The sequence below is a fragment of the Struthio camelus genome, chromosome W (genome assembly GCF_040807025.1).
Source record: "Struthio camelus isolate bStrCam1 chromosome W, bStrCam1.hap1, whole genome shotgun sequence".
In the NCBI taxonomy this organism is placed as follows: Eukaryota; Metazoa; Chordata; class Aves; order Struthioniformes; family Struthionidae; genus Struthio; species Struthio camelus.
The window spans coordinates 8173303-8187108 of record NC_090981.1 but is presented as its reverse complement, the minus strand read 5'-3'; the positions used below and the strand labels follow the sequence as shown (position 1 = coordinate 8187108).

Below are 13806 nucleotides of genomic sequence, written 5' to 3'. Positions count from 1 at the left end.
TTCTTGGTGGTCATTATTTTTAGATATGCATAAGGTAATATCTAAAATGGATACACCCTCCCCCAAGAAGTTGCATAAATGAAAGTTGCTGTTAAGCTTGCTCTTATGCTTCTCTGATATAGATGGAGTTAAATGTTCTTGGCAAATTAAAGAAATGATGTGGAAACAATGGCTCAGCTTTGCTATTTGGGAAAAAAATGCAAAAATATTCATGCAAACATTGTGTAAGATTTGACTTTTTTTGCAACTGTTTGGCCCTCTTTGCAGTACATATATATTGGTGACAGTATATAAATAAGTATTTAAAAACTTTGTGATGTCACGGAGTTACAGTGGTAAAGTACATAATTCTAGACAGCTTAATACAAATAATACTTAGAAATAGCAGTTGGTGTACCATTAATGAATGAATTCTAGTTTTCAGAGCTTTCATTTGTATGAGGTAGAAATTTTTATGAATTGGCAAATTGGCAGTATCTAACTCTGTAACTTGTTTTTCATTGTATGTGGACTTTCCATAGAGAATATTTGTGAGAAATTAAAGATAAAAGTACCTCTCAATGTCTCATGTAATACCTTGGTATTTGTATTTATAATTGTTTTTATTTAGGAAATGAAACTAAAACTTAATGTTTTAAAAAAAAAAAAACTTTGCACAGCTGGGTGTGATGGTTCTAGAGCATTTTCCTCTTCTAAGCTCTTTGAACCATAGGGCAGTAATTCCTGTTGTAATAGGCAGCTATGTAATTATAATGTAAGGGGAAAGGGCAAGGAGAAGCTATAACTAATCATTTTTAAAAAGAAAACTGCTTTTGTCTAGGGGCATGAGTATGCTAGTACCTCTACGTACATGTAGAATTAGCACTTGTTGGGGAAAGGCAAGAATATAAGTTATATGGAGAAATAATGTTGAAGGAGTGTCAGACAAAATACAAATTATTATGGGAAGACAATGGCACAGGCTTCTACAGTAGGAGCATGCAAGTGGTTTGTGGGGTTTTAAAAATAACCTTTAGGGGAGAGGAGAGTGTATCTGTCAGCATACTAAAGCAAGAAACAATTTTTTTTCCTTTCTGAGCTGCGTCGCAGGAAGCTACCCCACGTAGACCCCGGGGGGGGGTGTGGCCGGGGCTGAGCCCGCGGCTTCCTGGGGGGGCGGGTCCTGGCCGAAAAAGGCGAGCGGCTGCGTTTCAGCGGACCTGTGTGGCCGACCGCGCGCGCGCACGGCAGCCGCGTTGCAGCGCGGAGGCAACCGCGCAGCGCAAGGCTGCTCCGGGCCGCCCCCGCCTGCCTGGCCCCATGGCGCCTGCGCGGAGGGCGGTGCTTGTTGGTGGCGGCGGCGGCGCGGGGCGTGCCGGCTCCCTGTACGGGTAAGGGGGGTGAAGGCTGCAGCGTTTCTTGTTGTGGCGGCGGCGCCGCCGGCGTGAGGGGGCCGGGCCGCATGGTGGGGAAGGGCTGCTGTGTGGGCGCGGAGTGGAGGGCGGCCTTGAAAACGTGCGTTTCTTCTCCCAGACAGGAGGCCGAGGATGGAATTGTTCCCCCTCGTCCCTGGAGTCAGTCAAGTTTATTGCGGAGAACAACAAAGATATCTCTGTGGAGAAGGAGGGCGTCAGGAGAGTAGTGAAGACTGTTCAACAAAGTCTCGGTGGAGAAGTTCAGCTTGGCAGGCTGGAAATGCCTCTGTGAGCTCAACCCACAGGTGGTGAGCAAGGAGGCAGTGAGCTGGGTGTTCCTGGTGGACACTCTCAACTTCTTTTGGTCCAAGCGGGACGACCACAAGTGCTTGGTGAAGTACAAGAGCAAAACCTACAGTGGCTACTGGTCCCTCCATGCTGCCAACAGGGTGCTTGACAACAGCTGCTGCCCATTGGGCTGTTCGTTAAAATAAAGCCTGTGGGTCACTGCTCATTGCTGTGGTGGTGGGGGTATTAGAAATGCAGCAATGAGTATGCAATAAAGTCACAAACTCAAAAATAGGAACCCTTTATGCACATGCTTTCTATTTTGATAAGTAGGTGTGCAGACAGTTCCTTTGAGCTTGGGTGAGGTAACTGGAAGTGTTTTGGTAATACCTGTAAACAGAAAACAAGTTATTTGTGACTGATTAGATGTACTCTATGATAGACGAGAAAGCCATGCTTAAACTGAGAATCCTAAGGAATTCTCTATGTTGATCTAGTACCAAAGCAGCTCCAATAAGTCTGAAAAATCACACGCTTTTAAAAACAGTAGTCTAGCACATTGTTGCTGTCTTTTTATCAGTACTAATTAATGCCTGAAAAATCTATTTGTAGGTACAGATGCAATTTTTAATTAAAATCCTATAAGTTTGCATGCAAACTAAGGGAAGGTTTGTGTGAAGATACTTTTTGTAAATGCAGAATGATTAGGAGCTATATGCCAGGTATATATTTTCATATGCTATGAAAACACCACGCTAAGCTGTGAGGACTAAGCAGATGGGAAGAATTGCATATTAAAAGGAAGAAAGGTACCGTGGTTACAGTTGTTATCTATAGATGGGAACACTATGTACAAACACATACTTAGTTTGAAGCAATGATTTGAGTGTAATCATCACTTGGTTGATCTTAAGAGTTGATACGCTTTTCAAATCTGTTGCAGTATAAATGCTCTCATCTGTAGTAGGCCACTACATTAGTTCTTCAGATATGGTATGATAGCCTAAAGAACTTATTTTTACTTTTCTGAAGGAATGCCTATTACTAGTGCCTTGTATTATGCCACCATGATACTTGAGCAAGTTAGGCACGTATTTCACTCTGACACAGAAGTCCCCATGCCTTTGATTGAAGAGAGACGTGTGCTGAATGAAAGTGGAACAGTTCTGTTGGAGAAGTTTGGAAGCTTTTTCCTCACCTTTGTTAAAATGAGTGAAAAAAAGTGCTCAGAAAATACTATGTCTAGTATTAGAAAATTTCCCTTCTTACAGAGATAAAACTGTATTTGAGGTAAGTTGATTCTAACATTGAATTTTTTTATCATAAGAACTTATTCCTTACTGATTGTGGCTTTAAAGTATGGCTGTTAAGTTGTCCATGAAAATTTTTCTGAAAGGGTAGTCAGTTCAGAGTTGATGTAATTCATGAGATGGTGCTGAGTGCTTTATAAAGCAAGGCTCATTAAAAGCAGCAGCAGACTACAGAATGAAAAGCTGTTGCAAAAATGATCCCAGACCGTAAGCATTGACATAGTAGTAAAGCCTATTGCACCAATACAGAAGCAGTTTTTCTGCTTTCACAAAGCAAGCTGTGTATTTTGAAGGTGAGTGAAATAATGTAGACCGAGTTTGCGCTCTACTTGTAACAAAGCCAGTGTTAGCACCTAATACCAGGATGACAGGGATCATATTATCAACATTGTTTCTATGGCAGCAGGTTGAGATCTCACAAGTAAGACTTTGCCTTCAATACAGGATTAGGAGGAAGTTGAAAACAAGGTGAGAAATCCAAAAACAAAGCAGTGATCTTCAATAACTATCAATAATAGAAATATATTTGATAATTAAATAAATTCTTTAGTAGACAGTTTACAAATTATATGGATAGACTATGACAACTATCCTCAGTTATGTTCTGACCTCCTAGGGTAGCTTCTAAAATTAAGACAATTCTTTGGCTATATGTTTTACCAAACATACACACAAAACATTTTTTAAAACTGCACATTACTGAATGTATTTATATAAATTGCCTATGTTTCTTTTCTTCTGAAAAGTGAATTGCAAACCAAAAACAAACCCCTACAAAACCTTTTTGTACTGGTAAGGATTTTTTTAATGGTTCCTATGGGTTTAAACTTAAGTGCATTTATATACCTATTTAAATGCTGTGCTGAATTTGAATCCTGGCAGAAATTATTTAAACTATGTTATACTTGCATATTCAGGATTGTCATGCCCTGACACATATGCCTTAGAGTCCTTTCAGAGCTTCCAGTCATTGACACTGCATGTATGCACCTTTTTTTTTCCCCATCACCTGGGACTCAGAATATAAAATAATAATGATCCACCTAGTCTCTGATTTTTGTATTAGCTGTGCTATCTCTTTTTGATCTTTTACCAACCCAGTACTCCTCCTTTCTCTTCATATCAATAGGTCAGAATTAGTTACATCTCTTGATACTGGCTCATTGTAATGAGGAGGAGGCACAAGTGTCTCCATTCTGGTAGTTTTTCCTGGAAAGTGAGGGTGTTCTTGAAAAAGCAGTTTAGTAGTATTATCATCAGGTAAAATGTTCCATTTTTGGACAAGTGATACTATCTTTTAGATGTATTATCATCCACCTAAGGCTTTCGTTGCCATTCTGTTGAAATGAATGGTGGAAAAAATTATTAGAAATGCTAAGTAGTATTTTTCATAAATGGAACTTTACACAAACTTCAGGAGGTCTGTGCAGTATAGAAATTAATAATAATTGAAACAATGAAATTATAAATCCATGTGCTTGATGAAAAGTCCCAGAGAGTATTTTTCTTCCGAATTAAATTGCTGCATGAGATGAAAAGTTCCATTTGAATTCTTCCTTCCTCTGCTTTTGTAAAATGGTGTAGTGCTGGAGGCTATCAGTTCTTTACTGTATTGGAAAAATCTTAATGCTTTCAGAAGAGCAATCTTTGTTTTTCATTAGCTTCAGGGCTGTAGGAGCTATAATGGGATTTGGTCTATTAATTATTTACTTCCTGTTGTGATGTTTTAAATGATATTTTATTATTTAACATACAAAATTGTCTATAGTATTCTCTAGAAGTAAGTTTGTTTATCTACGTCAAATAGGGAATGAAGTACAGAGAAAGAAACAGTTTTCAAAATGTTCGCAGAAGTTGCTGTTCTGTGAAACATAGTAGGACATCTTGTTTTCAGTGTTTCTGGAGAATAGCACTTGATGACAAAAAATATGCTTTGTTTTCTGGAATAGTCTGTAGCATCTTGGCAATAAAGTAAGATTAAATCAGTTTTTAAAATGTCATTTGTAAATTGTGACTATATGAAGGAGGGTGGTAGAGTAAAACTGGAAATGAATAGAATACCCATCTTGTATTTTAGAGTAGCCATATCAGTTATGTCATGTTGGTAGGCATGCTTTATCAAAAATTGAACATCTGTTTTAGCTATAAAGAAAAAGAAACTCTAACCCACTTGTAGCTTTTTTTTTAAAGATGCAGATTTACTTTCACACATTTTGTTTTGTCATAGAGTGAAAGCCTTAAATCCATACAGGTCATAGCATATCTTTAACTTTTCCCCTTGTGAGTAATCACAAAAGCATATAAATTTTTGCAGGTTTAGCACCAGCAATAAAATATTTGACAAAAATAGAACCATTCATAATACTTAAGAAAATCTCATATTTGCAAATATGCCACTTACTGAAATTAATTTCCTTCTCCCCTCTTTAACTAGCAAAATCTACTACACACCACAGTGCCATTCAATATAGTTTTCACTAGAATTTTATTTCCTTAACATTAGGGATAAGGTGATTAACAAAACATGTCAGTTGTCTAATCTAATACATGCTGCTTATGCTTCTCTCCTCTAAATAAAAGGTTGGATGAATACTAGGGTTTCTGAAAGAATTTGTGTTTGCTGAACTCCAGTCACCATGTTTGCCCAGTAGAAATAAACAAACATTTGTGTGTTGAGATCTGAGTGTAATCTAAGCAATTTTTTATTGAATTGAAGTAATTTCTAGTATGTTTCTCTTTTATTTCAAAAGTTTATGAAGATTCCATATGACATTTCTTTGTGGTTCAATAGTGTATTAATTTTAAGGTGTTCATAGTGTTGTTCTTTTATCCTGTTTGTTAGTTAAAATATTTGCTTAACCAAAGTGTTATTGTGTTTTCTAGAACAATGTGACTCCATATGTGTCTCTCTGTACATGTAATTTTCTCTATATATTAATGTCTCTCAGGTACTTAAATAATTTGGGAATTTTTCTTTATCAGAATAAAAATGTGTCCTTTTACAAATGAGCACAAATACTTGTGACTGATATGTGGAGCGTATTAGAAGGCAAAGGAGATGGTTTCTTTGGTGCCATTTCTAGTCTGACTATATTTGCTGACTACAGGATCCCTCAAGTTCTTCTTCACTTAAAAGCAATGAAATACTCTGAGGAACTAATGAAGAAACTACGTGAAGGTTTGTACCTCCCTTGCTAATATTGAGTAGTTGTGTTTTCTGATAGCATAGACTAAAGCTAATTTTAAAACGTAATGTTTTGTCACTATGAGGGGTTTTTTTTCTCCCTCCAAGGAATGAGGAGTTCTTATGTAGTGATGGGGTAACAGGGGAGATCTCATTCTCTAACAGTAATCTCAAATGAGATGTTAAACTTTTTTTTTTTATAAAGAACAAACTTTTCCTTGGATTAAACACCAATGAGGGAGGATTAAAGAGACTCTAAGCCAGTTGATTTCCCAGTTTCAAAAAGGCCGCTGTTGCAAAAAACTTTTCAGCAGGAGTGTAGTTGTGATTTTCAGGTTTAGATAATAGAAGCACTGATTTCTTCATTAGTTCAAAGAAGATATAAAAGTATGGGGATTCCTGTTTATCTGTACTGAACTGCTAGCAACTACTGTTTATATGAGGAAAAGCAAGGTAATATTTATAAATGTCCATCTAAAAATATATGTAATAGCTTTTAATGAAGATAATCATACAAGATGAGAAATGAATCTAACTTTTTAACCATGATTCCATTTTCCTGCACATATTAACTGTGAACTTCAATGAATAAAAACATAAACCAATCCTTTTGCTGCTGTAAAATGACTGCATTTATAGGGAGAACTACTATTACTCAATTCTAAAATTACACAGCAGGATAAACAGACAAACACAATTGTCCGTGGATCTTAATAGAATGGCTGCATATGTAAAAAAGACCCATTTATTTGAATTACTTGGATGGACATGTCCTTGTTGGGATTCATGGAAAAGACAAATTGTCTACATGATTTATTTAATCTCTCATCTTCTTAAAAGGAGTAAAGTTAACCCTTGCAAAAAATACACAGTCTTGGAATTGTGTTTGGATATCTTTTTTGTCTCCACAAACAAAGAAATAGTCATATAATGTGCAGTATAACCCAAATACCTGTTCTTTTCTTAATCCACTCTCTTAAAATACATGATGGCCTTTTAATTGAATGAGAGACAAACTTATAGATACATATTGGTAAACTTAAAGTAGTCCATAGAAAATGTGTAGCAACACTGTTATTGATGGTAGTGTAAGCTGTCAAAATTGCAGTTCTAGGATAGAATAAATATGAATAAAAAGAGAAAATTCAGGACATTCTGGAACTTCTGTCTCTCGAACATAATTTAATTGCTTTTTCTTGTGTCCTGCAGGAGCAATTTTCCAATCTGGAGATAAACAGGAGGTGGAGATCCGTGGTTGTTCTATTTGCTGCTGTGCATTGATTTGTAAGCACCTGCTGGAGCTCTATGAGAGGAAGGGTCAGGACATGTGTGAAAAGATCAACGTGGTTTTACTTGATTATTATCTTTGGGACTATGCCAGGGATCACAGGGAAGACATGAAAGATATTCCATTTCATAGAGTATGGTGTATATATTATTAATGCCAGTCTCTCAGCAGTTGTATCAATGTGTTATTCTGCATTACTCTTTTCATATGTTGGTCTGTCAAATACTAATTTGGAACTTGCTAAGTCAAATACTTACTTTCTGATGATGTATTTAATAATTCTTGCTTGTTATTTTTCCTGAATCTTTCACTAGCCATGACTGGAATTAATAGGGTAAAACTTTTATGGACAATTCATACTAATTCAAGGTTTTACTACTCATGCTTCGAGTTCTGTGTTTGCCTGTGTGTTTGTATGTGTGTGTATATATATATATATATGCACATGCATATCTCTCTTTACACTCCAGGCAGTTGTTTTTGTGGCAACACCACGCCTGCAAATGTTGTCAAAGCTACATTGAGATGACCTGTTGTTTGTGTTCAAGAAAACCTGAACTTTTCCTGTCACGATTGACTAGAGCTGAGTAATTAAAATGCGGGTATGATTTATAATGCAAGTTATATCAGTGCACTGGTTATTTAAAAATCAAATAAAGTCTGCAAAGCCCCAGAGTCTCTCCCCGTGGCGGTTTCCGTGAGGTGAGGGGCGGCGAGCGAGTGGGTGGGGGGCCGCTGAGGCGGCCGTTATTGGTTGCGTACCACCTGCTGCTGCTCCCTTGCCGCGCTCCGCTCGCGCGCTGGAACCCGGCGGACGGGCGACGTCAGCCCCTCTGTGGGCGCTGGGTAGCGGCGTGGCGGGCAGCGCCGGCTGCGCGCCCCTCCCGCCGCCGGGGGTGCTGTGGGCGCGGGGCGGCGCCGCAGGGCCGCCGGACGTTGCCGCAGTTGTCTAGCGAGGAGCCGTAAACAAGGGGAGAGGTCCGGAGCCGCTGCCGCTGTGGGTGGGTCTGTCGCGGCCCCTTGCTTACCTCCCCGGCGGCCCTGGGCAGGGCTCGGCGGCGGTGCGGAGCCGAGCGGGCGCCGGGGGTGCCCTCCTGGCCCCCGGAGCCCCGCTGCTGCCTGTGTGAGGGACTCCCAGGACCGGCGTTTGTCCCCGTCCTCTGCCAGGTTGGGAGTCAAAGGCGCACCTCAGCCCATCGCAAGCGTAGGAAGCATGCTAATCCAACCTCAAAATGTTCCGATCAGATCCAAGCCTTGCCGATACATCTACTGCTTTTTAATAACCGAGAGCATATGTTATACGACACCAAAGTATTTTTGTAACGTGCATCTGTTTCAGATTCTCAATTTTATGGCGTTACTTTATGAAACAACAAATAATATTTCTCTTTCCGTGTGTGACTTGTTTTAAACTGTTTTTGTTTGAAGTGTAATTTTTAAAAGGCAGAATGTCAGCATTTTAAAGTAGTACTTGCCTGTGGATACAAAGGATGCTACCTGGATAAGTAAAAACAGAAAATGATCAAAATGTGTTTTGAATTCTTAGCTAGTAAATTTAAATAGTTGTTTCTGATCACTATATCCTTTATGATATGTGGCTTATTTCAGCCTCACGCTTTTGCTTGGGGTTTTTTTTTTCTACTCAGTTAATAAAATAGGGTTTTTCTATTTTTCAATTTCCAGAGTTTCTCAACTCTGAAAGGGCAAGTCCTCAAACAAACTAAATGAAATAAAATGATATGCAAAAACTCATCTCTTTGCAACCATAAAAGAATGTTTAAAGTTGGCTATGTTTTCAACAAACCTGAATTTCAGGTGTTTAGCTGAGGAGTTCTGTCAGTTCAGTAATACATCTTTCTGGAAAGCAATGTGTGGGAGTTCAGCAAACTTTCCTTTGTGTTGCAAGAATGCTTAGAATGAGCAAAAAGAAATTATATGCTTGGGATCCAGCAGCACTTGTTACCTGTGAGGGTTTTTGAATGTTCCTAAAGGACAACTTTAAAGAAAGCTTGATATTTATGGTTGTGGTACTGTATACTGTCTACATTGTAAGAATGAATAAGCAGGGGGCAGTATAAGGAGCTATGGTTGCTAACATATATAATTAATAAAAATTAATTACGTATATGCTTAAACAGAGGAATCAGAGGAATACTTTATGTGTAATAATTAGATGTATTTAAAATCACACCTGCTTTGTAGGCAACACAACTGCTTGCTTTGTGCTTGTCCAGTTTGGACTGCTTGGCCTTTCTTAAGTAGAAGAGCATTTTAAAAGCATGTGTGTGTATACATATATGTGTATACACACACACACACACACACAACTTTGGGAGAAAAATATTTTGTTTCACTGATTTCTGTTGCCCATGCAGCATGAATGCAGCTATAGGAAAATAAGTGGATTCATTTGAGCATATGTTTTATCAACAAAATTTATTAACAAACCCTTATGGTACTGTTGCTTCACATGACTATGTTATATTCAAATAGAAGATGAGGTGACTCTCAGATTTCAGATTAAGTCTGGTATCTTAGAAACTAATGGAGGCAAAATTAATTTATAAATTGATTTAACAGTTATTAATGTAGCTGCTTTTATGCCATAATTACTTTTCAGAGTTTTATTGTGCTCATGTATTTTTTCTAGAAAACTCTTCAACTTTGTACTTCATCAGGAAATTAATTTTTAACTCAGAAAATTTTTGTTCTTAGTTATAGACAATTGAGAATGAGGTGAAGACAGGAATTGTAACAGATTTCTCAATGGTTCCTTGAATATTGAGTGGGGAACACAGAGATGGAGTTCTGGCACAGAGGAGATCCCAGTTAAAGTTGCTTTATGGATCAGGCCTCTGCTTTCTAAGAAAGTTCTTCATAATCATCAAGTGCGTGTGAGATTAGTCCCAAATACACAACAAATTATCATCGGAAAAGATTGTATTTTCACTTTTGATTTTGTATTTGGCAAAAATTCAACCCAAGAAGAAGTATACACAACTTGTGCCTCTTGTAGTGTCTTTGACTGAAGGATATAATGCTACAGTATTTGCCTATGGACAGACAGGTTCTGGGAAGACTTACACTATTGGAGGAGGTCACATTGGTAGGTTGTAGAAAGTTTATTTTGTTTTTGTGGCTTGTGATCAGTCTATTTGTTTAAATTAAGTATTTAATACATAGCAGATGATTCTGCAATTTTGAAATAACTTTGCTCAGCAGTTATATTTTGAATAATTTGCAGTGTCTAGATCAGATTAGCTGTTGGCTTTTTCTTTGTGTATATATTTTTTTTTCTTCTTCTTTGTCTTTGATTTGCTGCTTAGCTTTCCCCATTATTGACTTTCATTGGATAATTCTGTTGGGCCTACTCAGAATAGAGAATCATTATACCAGCTCTCTGTGTTCTAGTAATTTCCATAGGGTGCATCAGTAAGATATCTAAGCATTGTGCTACTAATAAAAGAATTTTTAAGGGGTAATGGAAAAAAAGTATGGTAAAAAACATGCTTCCAAAGTTTATGCTATAGTTGAGCTATTCTAAACATAGATTATCCATAATTTAGGCTATACCAAAGATATCTGAGAAAAATACAATCAATTTATAAAGTGCTCTTTCACATTCTCCATTTTAACATGCAACTTAGACTAGCATTACTTTCTGAAATGCACTGTTTGGAAAGTCTTGCTACGTTTACCCTACCTTTAAAAGTCTCTTCAGGCAATTGTTTGCTCATTTACTTTTGGTTTTTTTTACTTCATATTTAAATTTCACTTTTTTAAAAGTGGATATGTGAAACTCTTCTTTTTAATTAGCTTGGTATTTCCAAGCTATTACTTCTCAAATACCTTAGATCAGGCTACTTTTTTCTGTAATACTTTGCAGAAAACCTCTGTAGCTTCTGCACGTATGCATTTTTTTTTCTTTCTGCCTTTCCACAAAGTCCCGTATCACAAGCTTTGGGTCCTCTTCCCTGTGATCTGCAGAAGTGTAACAATTTCTTCTGTTTAATAAGAGGGACAAGAAAGAGAGCAGCAGAAGGTCAAAGGCTGACTAGATTTTTCTTGGTCCCTCTTGTCCTCCTCAGGACAGTCTGTGTCGTTATCTCCATCCCTTCCCCAGACCAATCCTCCATTTGATTAGTATTGCTGTAGGCTATGCATCATGGTAATTTTTGAAAGTCTAAATTCTCATCTCTTAAAATTATATATTTTGTTTCTACATAAAGGTTTTGAAATATTATCATTAATTTGCTAGTACATTTACTATTTTTTCTTTTATTTTGCTCAGCATGATTTTTACTAATTTAATTTTCTCTTAGTCTTGTACCCACAGAATGTAGTAAAGTTCTATGTTAGTGTCATTTCCGTGCCAAGACCAATAGAAGGAGGTAATATTGTATCAGTTTAGGTATCTTGACTTATTTATGAGTCTGACTTCTGCTCCATCTGAAAACTTGCTGATGGCTAATAAAAGGAAATACTTTTAACTAGTTTTACAGTAATGATTTGGGACCAGATTCTGATTTATAGTAATGTAACAGATAAGAATCTTGATTTATGTTAATGTCATTGTATTATACTTTATTTTGCCAAATCCAACAATTTAAATAGCACCTCTACTAGTTACCTCTGACCTTATCTTGAATTATCAGAATATCAAAATATAATTCCTTTTAGGGTCTGGTGTCAAGGTAGGAATTCTCACAGGAATAAAATTGTAAGATACTACTTTGTGGCTCAGTATTCTAGGTTAGACTGTTTGTTTTTACATGCTAGTATGTCAGCTGGTAATTACATGTTATTCCACAATATGGACAATCCTTTGAATTATCTGTGACTGTAATATTTGATTTCAGGTCAATTCTTAAAATTAACTATTTGAAGATTAGATTTTCTTTCTTTGATATAATGTTTGCATTTTAAGGCACTATTTATAATAATCATAGATGATCCCAAATTGTTACATGGTAGTTTTATTTATAATTTAAGTCTTCCAAATGGATATAAACAATTATTGTAAATCTCTTAGTAGATATTAAAATCTTCTTTATATTTAATTCTGCCTGTTCTTCTAACTTGATGCTGTCTTTCCTCTAGCAATAGTTATTTAATATTCTTGTAAGTACCATTGTTAGCGAAATTCTTTAGGTGGTGGATGCCACAATATATGGCTGTTCAAAGCTCAGCAGCTTTAGCTTTTTAATGTATATTTATTAAATTCAGAGTTAGATGTGAGCAACCCTTCATTTTCTTGGTAAAAAGAAGAAAGATACTTGGTATCCTTTCATGGACAGGCAGTCGGTTTCCATATTCTTGAATAAATAACAAAAGCTATTTATGGAAGCATTGTCCTGTACCAAGTATTTAAAACAGCAGAGTTAGGCATTAGTGATCCATATGTACTTTGAAAAAATAGGAAATTATCATAAATGTTGGTAGTAATTCGGTGAGACAAGATTTATGAATGGTCTTTACGGTACTTAAGTGAAACTTGTAGATTTTCTTTCTAAGCCTTTGTGATGTTGTTACTATCCATAATGAATAGGAATGAAGAATGCCCTCTGAGCAGTATGGGGTTAAAGCAGACTCCATATTTTTCCTATTTTTTTGGAATTTAACATAAAATAATTCAGAACTTAACTTTGAATCCTATTAATGCATGCAAACAAATATTCTAATCCTCAGAAATGCAAATATTTACATAAATCACTGGGAACACTGAACACTAGATTTGTTAGTGTATTGAGTAATAAAGCTCACAGACTTCTATCTTCAGCCTTTGTAATTTCTGTGGCAGAGTGACTGCAAGCTTCTGTGACATCTTTGTTTATATTTTAGCATCAGTTGCAGAGGATGAAAAAGGCATAATCCCACGGGCTATTCAGGAGTTATTTCAGCATATCTCTGAAAACCATAACATTGATTTCAGTGTGAAAGTATCATATATAGAGGTTTACAAGGAAAAACTTCAAGATTTATTGGAGTTGGAGACCTCTGTGAAAAACTTACATATCTGAGAAGATGAAAAGGGAAATACAGGTAGGATATCAGCTCTACAACTCGTGCGTTTGGTTTTATTTGTGTGCCCAAATGCAGATTATTCTTGCCTTCTCATGAAAAGAACTTACTGATTGCTAATACTAGAAAAAAGTTCTATTTTTAGATCATAATAAGTTCAGTTTAGGTGATTTGAAGCAGTCTTGTTTTTAGACACCTGTGAATGATACAGATGTTCCAGTAGAAATGGCTACAGATGATAAGGTAGAAATACAGTTACTGCTTCTGCAAATTTTGCCTAAAAACACAATGACATAAATGTGATTGTTCACTTGAATAAGT

The 13806-nt window shown here is 36.8% G+C and overlaps 2 pseudogenes; both read left to right on the top strand.

The window, feature by feature from the left end:
• The first annotated feature begins 2598 nt into the window (after window positions 1-2598).
• On the top strand, window positions 2599-7669 carry LOC138060923 (queuosine 5'-phosphate N-glycosylase/hydrolase-like; annotated as a pseudogene).
• Window positions 7670-9371: 1702 nt separating this feature from the next.
• The window catches only part of LOC104141038 (kinesin-like protein KIF27), a 33618-nt pseudogene continuing 29183 nt past the window's right edge, over window positions 9372-13806 (top strand).